Raw genomic sequence first — 12772 nt, 5'->3', positions numbered from 1 at the left:
CTGCTTTTTGGACAGTTTTTTTAAGTGTAAAGGGTAGTCTTATACGCAAGCAAATACAGTATGTATGGATTCATTGCATGGGTTGTTACCGACATGTGGTGAGAATTCCATGTCAATAGCACCTTTAGAAATTTACCTAGAGAAATGGTGAAGTATTCAATACTTTTACCCGCTGTATCTATTGCCATAGCAGTTACATTTTCCAAATGCCACGATTCCAGGTTACACATCCAGTTGACACTGTAGAAGAAACACTAACAAATACTGTTCAAGAGAAAACAAAGGCAGCTTCGTTATTGGTAGTCTCATTTGTTTGGTACAAGGTCAAAACAAGGCAAACTAAATGGTTCATATACCTTGAACCTTTGGTAACCACAGGGATGAATTACATTGTTCAGCCACCAAAAAAGGTACCCTAGATCAGGGGTAGGCAACCTTTTTAAACTGCAGTCACAAATGCACACCTTTTGCCAATACTGTGTAATATACAACTGCCTTGTGGTGGTAAAGTTATATTAAAAACCAGTTGCTGACAATACATTATACATACAAAAAAGTTTTGCAAGTCATTTACCGAGGTTATGGTTGAAGCCATCAGCCCTATCCCCGGTATTTTTTTTCAGCTGGCGCCTGGCTTTCTTTTTTATGAAAGTGATTAGCCGCTGGATTGCATTCAGAAGTGGCATCCCCTCCAGCCAGGTGTTTCCTGGACTTAACATTTCCACTGGCGATACAGGGAAAGGGACTGAGGACACAGATTCCCCAGTTCCTTTCTCTGCAGCCTCAGCTGCACTGGAGATGAATGGGCAGGAGACAGTGACTCCTCTCCATTCATAAACTGAAGTGTCATAAACACTGTTAACAATGCTCAGTTACGAATGGACAGAATCGATCACAGACTGTTTATTCGGAAAAGGAAGGAGCCAGTAAATGACAGGTTTACCGCCTCCTTCCTCCGCTCTCCATCCTGACAGATGGATGACTAAGGGGGCGGAGGAGCACAGAGGGGGACTGGAACACTACACAGAGGGAAACCGGAGGATACGGGGACAGCACAGAGGAGAGGAGCGAGCCTCCAGGCGGCCGCATCTAAGGACCAAGGGGCAGGTGTCGGTTTATTAAAAGTCTTTTTACTAAACTAAAACACGGATGGAACTCCGCTTTGAGTACTGAAGTTTGTCGCCATTCTACAAGTGCACGCCATTTTAAAGCGTGACATGTTGGGTATCCATTTACTCAGCTTAACAGCTTTCATATTCTACAAAAAAAAAAGTAAAAAATAATTGGGAGATAGAGATCGCTCTCTCTCTATTTTTCCGTTTTTTCACTAAAAAAAAAAAAAAAAAAAAAAGAAAAAAGAAGGAGAGAGATAGAGAATATAATATATAACACACACACACACAAACTAATGGCATCCTAGTCTTAGTCTGTAGGTTTCAATATTCAGTTGGCCCACCCTTTGTAGCTAGAACAGCTTCAACTCTTCTGGGAAGGCTGTCTCCACAAGGTTTAGGAGTGCGTCTACGGAAATATTTGACTATTCTTCCAGAAGCGCATTTGTGATGTCAGGCACTGATGTAGACCAGAAGGCCTGGCTCGCTGTCTCTGCTCCAATTCATCCGAAAGGTGTTCTATAGATAGGTAATCCATTAGGAAACTGCAGGCCAGTGACGTTCCTCCACCTCAAACTCTCTCATCCACACTATATTGCCAAAAGTATCCTCCAAATCATTTGGTGGTGAGGGGTTGTTTTTCAGAGGTTGGGTATGGTCCCTTAGTTCCAGTGAAGGGAACTCTAAAACCTCGTACACACGATCGGATTTCTAACAGACAAATCCGTGGAATTTTGTGCGAAGGGCGTTGGCTGTGAACTTGTTCTGCATACAGACGGCAGAACTTTTTCAGCCAACATACATGAAACTACGTTGTTTTTCAGCTCTTTAGTGCCACCCTTAGTGCAACTTCTGCTATGGTTAGCATTGGTTCGGAGTATGCGTGTTTGTACCTTGGATTTTAGTCCAGACTTGCGTGCACACAATCGGATAATCCGAAAAGACATTTGTTGGCCGGAAAATTTGAGAGCATGCTATTCCACATTTGTTGTTGGAAATTCCAACAATTGTCCGATGGAGCATACAAACGGTTGAATTATCCGTCAAAAACCCTGCCACCACACAATTGTTGTCGGAAAATCTGATCGTGTGTACGGGCCTTTAAAGCGTCTGCATGCCAAGACATTTTGGACAATTTCAAGCTTCCACCTTTGTGGGAACAGTTTGGGGATGGACCCTTCCTGTTCCAACATGACTGTGTACCAGTGCACAAAGAAAGGCCCATAAATACATGGATGGGCGAGTTTGGGGTGGAGAAACTTGACTGGCCTGCAGTCCTGACCTCAACCTGATAAAACACCTTTTGCGGTGAATTAGCGTGGAGACTGCGAGCCAGGCCTTTTGGTCCAATATCAGTGCCTGACCTCAAATGTGCTTCTGGAAGAATGGTCAAACATTCCCATAGACACACTCCTAAACTGTGTGGACAGACTTCCCAGAAGAGTTGAAGCTAATATAGATGGTAATATAGCAGATATGGTAATGTGTGTACAATGTTTGGGGGTTACAAGTAATTTTCTAGCACAAAATACTGGATTAAAAACTAAGGAAACAAAAAGTGCCAGAAAAAGTTTGTGTTTCAAGTGGCTAAAGGAGGGAGGAAAAAAAAACCCCCGTGCCCAACCTCTACATCTGTAAAAAATACTAGGGTCCTGGCTGGTTCAGCATGGCAGGTCTCCCTGCAAGGAGGTCTTCATCCTCCATGGCCGGGCGCCACAAAATGTTGGTCTCATCACTTCAAATGACTTTGTGCTGAAGGTTTGAGGCTCGTCTCAGTGCCGTTTGGTGCATTGTAAGCGGGATACTTTGTGGCACTCTTCTGGCAACTCGACCATGTAGCCCATCTTTCCTCAAGTGCCTCCTTATTGTTCAGCTTGAAACAACCACATCAAATGTTTTCAGAGAGTTCTGTATTTCACCTGAAGTTTTCTCTGCATCCCAAACAAACAATTTTCCTGGCAGTTGTGGCTGAAATTTTACTTGGTCTACCTGACCGTGGTTTAGTCACAACAGAACCCCCTCATTTTCCACTTCTTGATTAGGATTTTTAACACTGCCGATTGGCATTCTCAATTCCTTGGAAACCTTTTAAAAATATCCCTTTGCCGTTTTATACAGCTCAACTACCTTTTCCCGCAGATTCAGTGACAATTCTTTTGCTTTTCCCATTACTCAGAATCCAGAAACGTCAGCGCAGCCCTGGAAGGATTCAAGGGTCTGTCAGGAGTCCAGAAACTCATTGACCCTTTTATATACACACTAATTACAAGCAAACAGGTGAAGATGGTTACCTTTAATAGCTATTCAACCCCCTTTGTGTCAATTTGTGTGCATGTTATCAGGCCAAAATCACCAGGGTATGAAAACTTTTGATCAGGGTCTTTGGGGTATTTTATGTTGCCATTGTGATTTAAAAAGAGTAAAACACGGTTGATTGATAATAAATAGCTTCAGCCAAACACTAACCATGAATGAAAGAAAAGTTTGTGTTATTCATATTCTCTGAAAAATGGCCAAGAAATCAAATTCTGCCAGGGTATGTACTTATGAGCACAACTGTATTAGGACAAAGCATATGGTGATTGAAAAAGCAAAATATATAAAGTCCAAAGTATTCCTTCAAAAAAAAAAAAAAAGCTTCACCACGAGTGCTCATTGGGTAGATGGCATCTCACCAAAAAGGTGTCTGACCACTTTTTAAAGTAGGACAAAATGCGCTTAGATTGAATGGACCAGAGGAATCCTGGGTATGCATCTCTCCACTAAGTGACCCCCTCCAGATGGCGGCTGAGGATAAAGGGAACAGACTCCACCAAGGACACACAAAATTATCTCTTATGGTTTAGTAAGTTTTAACAATTAAAAAAAAAAAAAAAAAAAAAAAGGCAAGACTGAATGTGACGAACTCCCATTTCCGGTTTGCTTTTATAGTGCACAAAAGGTGTGCGATTGGCTAGGCTCCCCAAAACATGGAGATTCGGGACAAAAATTGAATCTACCCCATTCCCAGATATCATCCACCCATGCCGCACACACCTAAAACAATTGCAACAAACAATGATAGTTTTTTTTTATATATAAGAAAAAATAAAATCGTTATTTATGAAAAAGGAAGGGAAAAAAAAAAAAAAAAAAAAAAAAAGGGATCTATACCCATAGGGTAATTCTACATGTGGCAAACCAAAAAAGGAGGAAATTAGATGGCCCAACTTGTTTAATCTGTAAACAAGCCTTGAGCCTACATATCTGAGATCTATATTCAAAGTTTAGGCCTCTGGGATATAGAGACTGGAGCCTATATATCCACCGGGTCCCCATTTGTAATGGACTTTGTCTATCCCCCAAAATCTAAGTAAAGAGGGATCTTTGTTATGCACTAATCTGAAGTGGTTAGAGACACTGCCTTTTAAACCTATTTTTGATGTTGTCTACATTGTTCTGACCCTTTTGGCCAAGGTCCTGGTAGTGCAACCTTTATATTGAAGATTGCAATGAGAAGATATGCGACATTTACTGTCACAGGTAATGAGTTTTAATATTGTATTCCCTACCTGTAACCACCGAAGAAAATGGGTGACGTTTATGGCCAACATCGCCCCAAGTCCCGGTGCTCTTCTGTAAATAAATGTAGGTTTTGGTGGAAGAATTATTTTCAAAGTGTGATCTCTCAATAATATAGGCCACTGTTTCTGGGTGGCTTGTTCCACTTTCTTATATTGTGAATTAAATCCTGTAACAAATGCAAGATTAAAACTGATCTCCTCTTTGATCCCTATATTTTTGTACCAGTAGGGCGTTTCTATTCATCTGGTCCCTAGTATTAAGCTGATGTTATGGCCATGTTTTAAAACAATACACTAGGCACCATTTTTAACCCACTTATGATCACATATCTGTTAGTAAGCACCACATATTACACTTGCAAGGCACACAGTTAACCCCTTCTCAGCCAGTGCCATTAGTACAGTATTATCACTGTATTAGTGTCACTAGTGACATTAGTGCTAGATTGCCCATCACAATACCACAGCCACACTAAGATCACCGACATTACTAGTAGAGTATCTGTACTGATCAGTATCTTGATCAGAATATACTAGTGTCCCCAAAAATGCAGTTTGGTTTTTACAAAATGACATGTAGCAGAATGCATTTTGGCCCAAAATGTATTGATTTTATTGGATATGTTTTATAACAGAGAAAAAAAGAAAAAAAAAAAAAAAAACACGGATTTATTCCCCAAAATTTTCAGTCTTTTTTTTATTAAACTGAATAACAGAAATCCCCTGACCATGAAGGGGGTAAAACGTTATGGAGGTCAAGTAAACAGACACTAGATCACATTGTAGTTCTGCGCCATGCGATCCAGTACAGGCAAACACTGCATTGACGACCTGCATTTGAGGCGTCGTTAGCATTGCGCCGACTACCGTCACAGAATTTAGTTAAGTGTGAAAATCAGAGATGTTCTTTCACATTAGCAAGCATGTAAGGTCAGCAGGTTTGCTGCAGCTTTTAAAATTTAACATGTAAACAGTCCGTCAGATTTACATAAACTGTATTTAAGCACATAAGCTCCGTTTTGTGTTGAAAATAACTTTAAATAAATACATTTTTGAGAATCGTGATCTTCATTTCATGCAAAAGAATCACAATTTTAATTTTTCCCAGAATCGTGCAGCTCTACTAGAAACATAACCCACCTAGCTCTGGCCATATGAGCACAGACTTATTAAGTGTTGTGTAAGATGCTAGCAGTCCTCAAGCAGGCTCTTGAAATTGCTACCTGTCCCCAGCAGCTTACTTGAACCCTTTAGAAGTGCTCATAAGCAAGCATCAGTTTATTTGTGGCATAGTTTCTTATAACAGATCAGGAATTCTCAGCCGTCTATAGCAATACGGAAGATGTTTCCACCAGTCTTACAACAGCACTGTTGAAACTATGGCCTGTGTGGTCCCAGTGGATACAATGCAGTGTGGCAGTGGTGCGCCTAGTGCTAGGGTGTTCTATGTGTTCCAGCACCTTACATATGAATGATAACACTGCCAGCCTGACAGACACAGTGTACTTCTGGTTGGAAAAGAAGGAGGAAGCAGCATGGGTGCGTGTGTACAGGCATGTTACCAATGAAGAGGGAACCCAACTGAACACCAGTGAGTGGGGAAACCATTATAGCTCATACCGACACAAAGAATGGGGATTTTAATTATGGCTGACACAACACAAAGGGCGTTCCTTATAAAAACTGACACCAAAGAATTGGGGACCATTATTAAGGCGGACACCAGTGAAGCAGGATTCTTTACGGCTGCTCTCACGAAACATAAAGGGGGGCTTTATTACAGCCAACACCGATACAAGGGTCTGTTTACTTGCTTATGCTGCAAACAATGAAGAAGGGATCATTATTGCCGCCCCTGCTCTGGGCTTAAAGCAGAGTTCTACCCCCAACATGGAACTTCCGTTCATCCGATTACTCTTTGACCAGTATCCTTTCCCACTTCCGGGAGCCTCAGCCGCGGGTGGCGACGTCACAGCCGGGACTCCCTCCTCCTCCCTCCCCTTGGACAGTGGGAGAGAGGAGCGTGCCTCCCATATGCACAGTAGGGCTTCCGGCGTAAAGCCGAAAGGCTTCACTGCTGGGTACCCTTACCTGCAATGGCAGCACCCGACAACTGATGCAAACATCAGCTGTGGGAGCCGACATCGCTCGACTCCAGGACAGGCAAGTGTCCTATTATTAAAAGCCAGCAGCTGCAGTGTGTGTAGCTGCTGGCTTTTAAAAAGAAAATGGGGGGGGCGTAACAGCGCTTTAATGACACTTCCTGGAAACCCTTGCACTGGTCTGTGGTAGTGCATAGCTTCCGTGCAGGTGGGGAGGAGATAGTAGTATTCAGGCGAGGAGCTATCATTTGTACACATCTCTGAATACAGATACAAAACACTTTAAGTCTTGGACATATCAAGAAACAAAATTAGTGTACAATGAGAGAAAAAAGAAGCACAGTATAAATACAGGCCATGAAAGTTGCATGAGATATTCAACAACCTTTTTACTTTAATGCAATGGGACTCCTATTCTCCAAGTACCACTAAGCAAGTTGTTTATACCAAGTGATCCTTATTTCAACATGCAAATTCCATTTACTGACAGCTGACTTGCAAAACACTTTTAAACCATTCATGTGACATTACGATTTCCAGCAGTAATGACCTTTAAAAAAGGGTTGTGCAATTGAATGTTACATATATTATACAGATGCCTAGTTCACTTGAAGAAAAAAAAAAAAACAACAACACAACACTTTTCAAAAATGTGGTGCTTTTGATTTCTATTTCTTTAGGCAGATGTAGCAGCAGTTAGCCTCAATGAAACAGATTAAACCTACCTGTACAATAATTGGTTAACCTCCCTGGCGGTAATCCCGAGTGGGGCTCTGGGATACATTTCAGTAACATTAGTGGTAACCCCGAGCCACACTCGGGATTGCATCTCTGGATCCTGGTCCAGGTTACTTACCTTGTCCCCAGGATCCTGCGATGTCCCCCCCACTGTGTGTACAGGCTGTGTCCTCTGCCTCTGTGTGCCGGCACAGACAGACCCCCCGACAGGGAGAGATGCAGATTGGCTCTCCCTGTCAGCATGAACCGAGGAGAACAGTTTAGTGGCACTTCCTGGTTAACGCGATGATCAGCTGTGATTGGTCACAGCTGATCACGTGGCATGAAGCCTCTGTCAGAGGCTTCGTACCACAATCGGAGTTGCGGTGTGTTAGACCGACACACAACACCTCCGATCGCCTTGCTGAGCACCCCCCGCGGGTTCGTGCCGACTGTTATCTTGATCGCGTCATATGATGTCCGAACAGAATAACTAAACCACTTTGCCGCTGTCAATCTGCTATAAGGCAGGCGGCAAGTGGTTAAGTTAGCTGAATGCAAAGAGATGTGTGCGCTCATATACAAGTGCATCTAAAAAAAAATAATCAAAAGTGAATTTCAGCAATTCAATTCAAAACGTGAAACTCATTTTTATAAAGTTGTGTTACAGAGTGATTTCAAGCAGTTCTTGCTTTTGACAATTATGGCTTACAGCTAGTATGCACTCAATACTTTGTTAGGGTTCTTTTGCAAGAATTACTGCATCAATTTAGCGTGGCATCGAGACGATCAGCCTGTGGCACTGCTGAGGTGTTGAGAGCCCAGGTTTTTTTTCTATAGCAGCCTTCAGCCGTCTGCATTGTTCAGTCTATTGTCTCATCTTCCTCTTGACAATACCCCACAGATTCTCTATGGGGTTCAGGTCAGGCAAGTTTGCTGGCCAGTCAAGAACAGTGATACCATTAACCCAGGTATTGGTTCTTTTGGCAGTGTGAGCAGGTGCCAAGTCCTGCTGGAAAAAACAGCATCTCCATAAAGCTGGTCAGCAGAGGGAAGCATGAAGTGCTCTAGAATTTCCTGGTAGAAGGCTGCGCTGACTTTGGACTTGATAAAACACAGTGGACCAACACCAGCAGATGACATGGCTCCCCAAATCATCACTGAATGTGGAAACCTCACACTTCACCTCATGCAACTTGGATTATGTGCCTCTCCACTCTTCCTCCAGACTCTGGGACCTCGATTTCCAAATGCAAGATTTACTTTCAGCCAAAAAGAGGACTTTGGACCACTGAGCAACAGTCCAATACTTTTTCTTCTTAGCTCAGGTAAGAGGCTTCTGACCTTGTCTCTGGTTCAGGAGTGGCTCGACAATGAATGGGACAGTTGTAGCTCATTTCCTGGATAAGTGGGTGTGGGTGTGGTGGCAGCTCTTGAAGCACCGACACCAGCCCTAGTCCATGCCTTGTGAATCTCCCCCAAAGGCTGCAGTTATCCCTGTTGCTTGTGCACCTTTTTCTACCACACTTTTTCCTTTCATTAAACTTCCCATTATTATGTTTAGATACAGCACTCTGAACAGCCAGCTTTTAGCAATGACCCTTTTTGTGACCCCCCCACCTTTGTGGAGGGTGTCCATGACTATCTTCTGGACAGCTGTCAAGTTGGCAGTCTTGCCCATAATTGTGTAACCTACTGAAACAGACAGAGACCAATTAAAGGCTCAGGAAACCTTTACAGATGTTTTGAGTCAATTTGCCGATTAGAATGTTACATCATGAGGCCGGGTTCACACTAGTGCGACAAAGGCTTCGACATTTTCACACGTCGCATGACGTGTGAAAAATCAATGTTTCCGACACATGTCGGTCCGACTTTGAAAATGCTCCCTGCACTACTTTGGTCCGACTTTGTTCCTACTTCAGCCCATTAAATATCACTGAAGTTGGATAAAAGTCGGATCGCCGTCATGATCCGACTTTGGCATGTGACTTGTGCTCTGACTCCACGCCAAATTTTAAATAAAAAAAAAAAAAAAAAACAGCATGGGGTCCCCCTCTAGGAGCTCACCAGGCCCTTCAGTCTAGTATGGATTTTAAAGGGAACTCCCTAAGTCAAAAAACGGCGTGGGGATCCCCATACCAGACCCTTATCCGGGAATGCAGCCCGGTGCGGCCTGAACTGTACCAGGCCTCATGCCCTCAACATGGAGGGGTGGGTGCTTTAGGGCAGGGGGGCCCCTGAACCTCCCCACCCCAAAGCACCTTGTCCCCATGTTGATGAGTTGTCAGGGCCTGCTGGGCTTATCGGAATCTGGGAGCCCCCAGATCCTGACCCCCCCACCCTATGTGAATGAGTATGGGGTACATTGTACCCCTGCCCATTCACCTGGTGGACACACACACACACACACACACACACACACACACACTACAAAAAGGCTTTTAAAGGTAATTTATTAGGCAGCTCCGGGGGTCTCTTCCGACTTCTCCGGTGTCTTCTGCCAGGCTCCTCCGCCATCTTCTGCTAGCGGTTGCCCGGTGTTCTTCGTCGTCTTCTTCCCTCTGCTCTTCTTTCGATGTTGACAACACTCTCTCCTGCGTAACGACTTATATAATGGCATGGGGCGTGGTCACCGGGTGATGTCATCCGGTGATCCCGTCCCTTATGACGTCACCGTCTGCATCAGTGGCTGTGACTGACAGCAGAGAGAGTCAATGACTCCTGCATCTCAGCCAATCAGGAGGGAGAAACACGGGAGAGCCTCGGGTCTCAAGTACATCGCTGGATTGGGATCGGGCATAAAGTGGAGTTCCAACGAAAAAAAAAAAAAAAGGAACTTCCACTTTTCAGACTCCTTTACCACCTTTACACAATTCCCATCAGATAATCTAATCGTGTGTCCAGGCCTTAAAAAAATAAAGCCAGTCTGCGCAAGCTGAGCCAGATGGCACTTTTAAAGGGGAAAGTACAGTGTTTTTGTGTATTTTTGTATTATGGCCATTACTACACTTCTTAAAGCGGGGGTTCACATGACACTTTTTACCCTTAGCTTCATGCTCGTTTTGTCTAGGGGAATCGGCTAGTTGTTTTAAAACATGAGCTGTACTTACCGTTTACGAGATGCATCTTCTCCGCCGCTTCCGGGTATGGGCTGCGGGACTGGGCGTTCCTATTTTGATTGACAGTCTTCCGAGAGGCTTCCGACGGTCGCATCCATCGCTTCACGATTTTCCGAAAGAAGCCGAACGTCGGTGCGCAGGCGCAGTATAGAGCCGCACCGACGTTTGGCTTCTTTCGGCTACTAGTGACGCGATGGATGCGACCGTCGGAAGCTTCTCGGAAGACTGTCAATCAAGAAGGAACGCCCAGTCTCGAAGACCCATACCCAGAAGCGACGGAGAAGATGCATCTCGAAAACGGTAAGTACAGCTCATATTTTAAAACAACTAGCCGATTGCCCTAGACAAAACGAGCATGAAGCCAAGGGGATTGTTTGAAAAAACAGTTTAATGGGTGAACTCCCGCTTTAAAATGCTTTGTTATAGGTTAACCCCCCCCCCCCCCAATACCGTGGTCCCCAAGCTGTGGTGCAGGTGTAGCCTTTGCCAGTCTATATCAGGTCCCTGGGGCACTTTTCCTCCCACTGACAATGAGGTACTTCTCCCACCGACACCAACAATGGGGTATAAATTCCTTTCAAAAGACACCAACAGCAGGGAATAATCCTTTACAGAGATAACAATGGGGCACTCTTTTCCGCTGACGCCAGTAATAGGAGAACTATTCCTCCTGGGCCACTACTCCTTCCTCCCCCCATGCATACTAAAATGGCACACTATTTTTCCCTTACCGATTCACCCTTACTGACACAAATGGGGCACAATACCCACTACCATGAACAACGGTGCACTATTCATCCATCGATACCAACCATGGGGCATAATTTCTTCTCACACCAACAATTGGGTACTATTCCTCCTATTTTTCCCACCAACGATGGGACAATGTCTTTTAAAATGATCGCAGGCTAGTTTTTTTCATATGCCGATCACCAAATTCAGTGTATTTTTACTCACTGACCCCCTACCATTGTTTTCTCCCACTGACACCAGTGCGTTGTTTTTTTCTCCAGAATTACAAAGTCGTTATTTCATTAAAGTGGTAGTTAACTCTACATTCCAACTTTCCTCCATTAAAATCAATTCTACATAAAATATAAATGGTGCTGACTTTACATTCAGCCATACATTTGCAGCTGTGTAGAAATCAGGCGAAGTTCACGTTAATGACCTCACCGGCACGTGCGCACACTAGGGGCGATACATGGCATACTGTGTGCGCCGTCAGTCAATTCAGGAAGATGTTGTGCCTGTGTCATCAACGCTCTGCGGCATTGCATCGCAATCCAGCAAGAGTACAGGCCCATTCATAACTTCCTGAAACACTCCATGTGACTTGCCATGTCCCAAGGGGGGTGTCAACATCTGTGCTGATCACAGGACAAGAAGTGAGGAGATACAATACGGTACATCACTTGCCGGCTGTATACAACTCTTTTTTTTTTTACTTTTTTTTGTAGTTGTAAACGCTTACAAACCACTTTTCACTACAGGTAAGACGATAAGGCTTACCTGTAGGTATCGTGAATATCGCCTAAACCTGTATGGTTTAGGATATATCCACTGTATCAGCATGTGCCGACGTCATTGGCACATGCGCAGTGAAGAAACGGTTAGTTTGTGCCATTGCTTCAGCCGATGTGCCATGACCGGCTGCTCCCACGCGCATGCTCAGGAGTAACATCGTGGCTCCAGCCAATCAGAGCGCGGGAGCCCGAAAACCGGGAAGTAACATTCCGGAGACATGTTGCCGGTCACAGCGGTGTACGGGGACTGCGGCACCAGCTTTGATCCAAGGCAAGTTTTTCATAATGAGCTAGTATGCGATGCATACTAGCTCATTATGCTTATGTCTTGCAGGTTTTTTTTTTTGGATGAGTTTACAACCACTTTAAACACATAAGATAAACTAGGAGTGCGATTCAGACATCCTGGAACTTGGTAGAAATCCCGAAATACAAAAACGAGGCTTGGCTAATAAATGGTGTGCATGTGTGACATTACAGCCATTACTGACAGAAAGGGTGGAAGTGATATACACTGTGGAGGCGGAAGACAACAGATAAAGTGGCGCTGGCTTTGGTTGGGAAAGGGTAAAAAGCGAAATAAGCCGCAAAATAGTAAGAACCAATCAAGGATAATTAAGGCAGAATGTT

At 44.0% G+C, this 12772-nt stretch overlaps 1 protein-coding gene across 1 annotated transcript in view; it reads right to left on the bottom strand.

Moving 5' to 3' along the window:
• Positions 1 to 12772, bottom strand: part of RAB2A (RAB2A, member RAS oncogene family) — a 124996-nt gene that overhangs the window by 84498 nt on the left and 27726 nt on the right. The window lies entirely within an intron of this gene.

The sequence above is a fragment of the Rana temporaria genome, chromosome 5 (assembly GCF_905171775.1).
Source record: "Rana temporaria chromosome 5, aRanTem1.1, whole genome shotgun sequence".
NCBI classification, from domain to species: Eukaryota; Metazoa; Chordata; class Amphibia; order Anura; family Ranidae; genus Rana; species Rana temporaria.
This window is presented reverse-complemented; position numbering and strand designations above follow the sequence as displayed.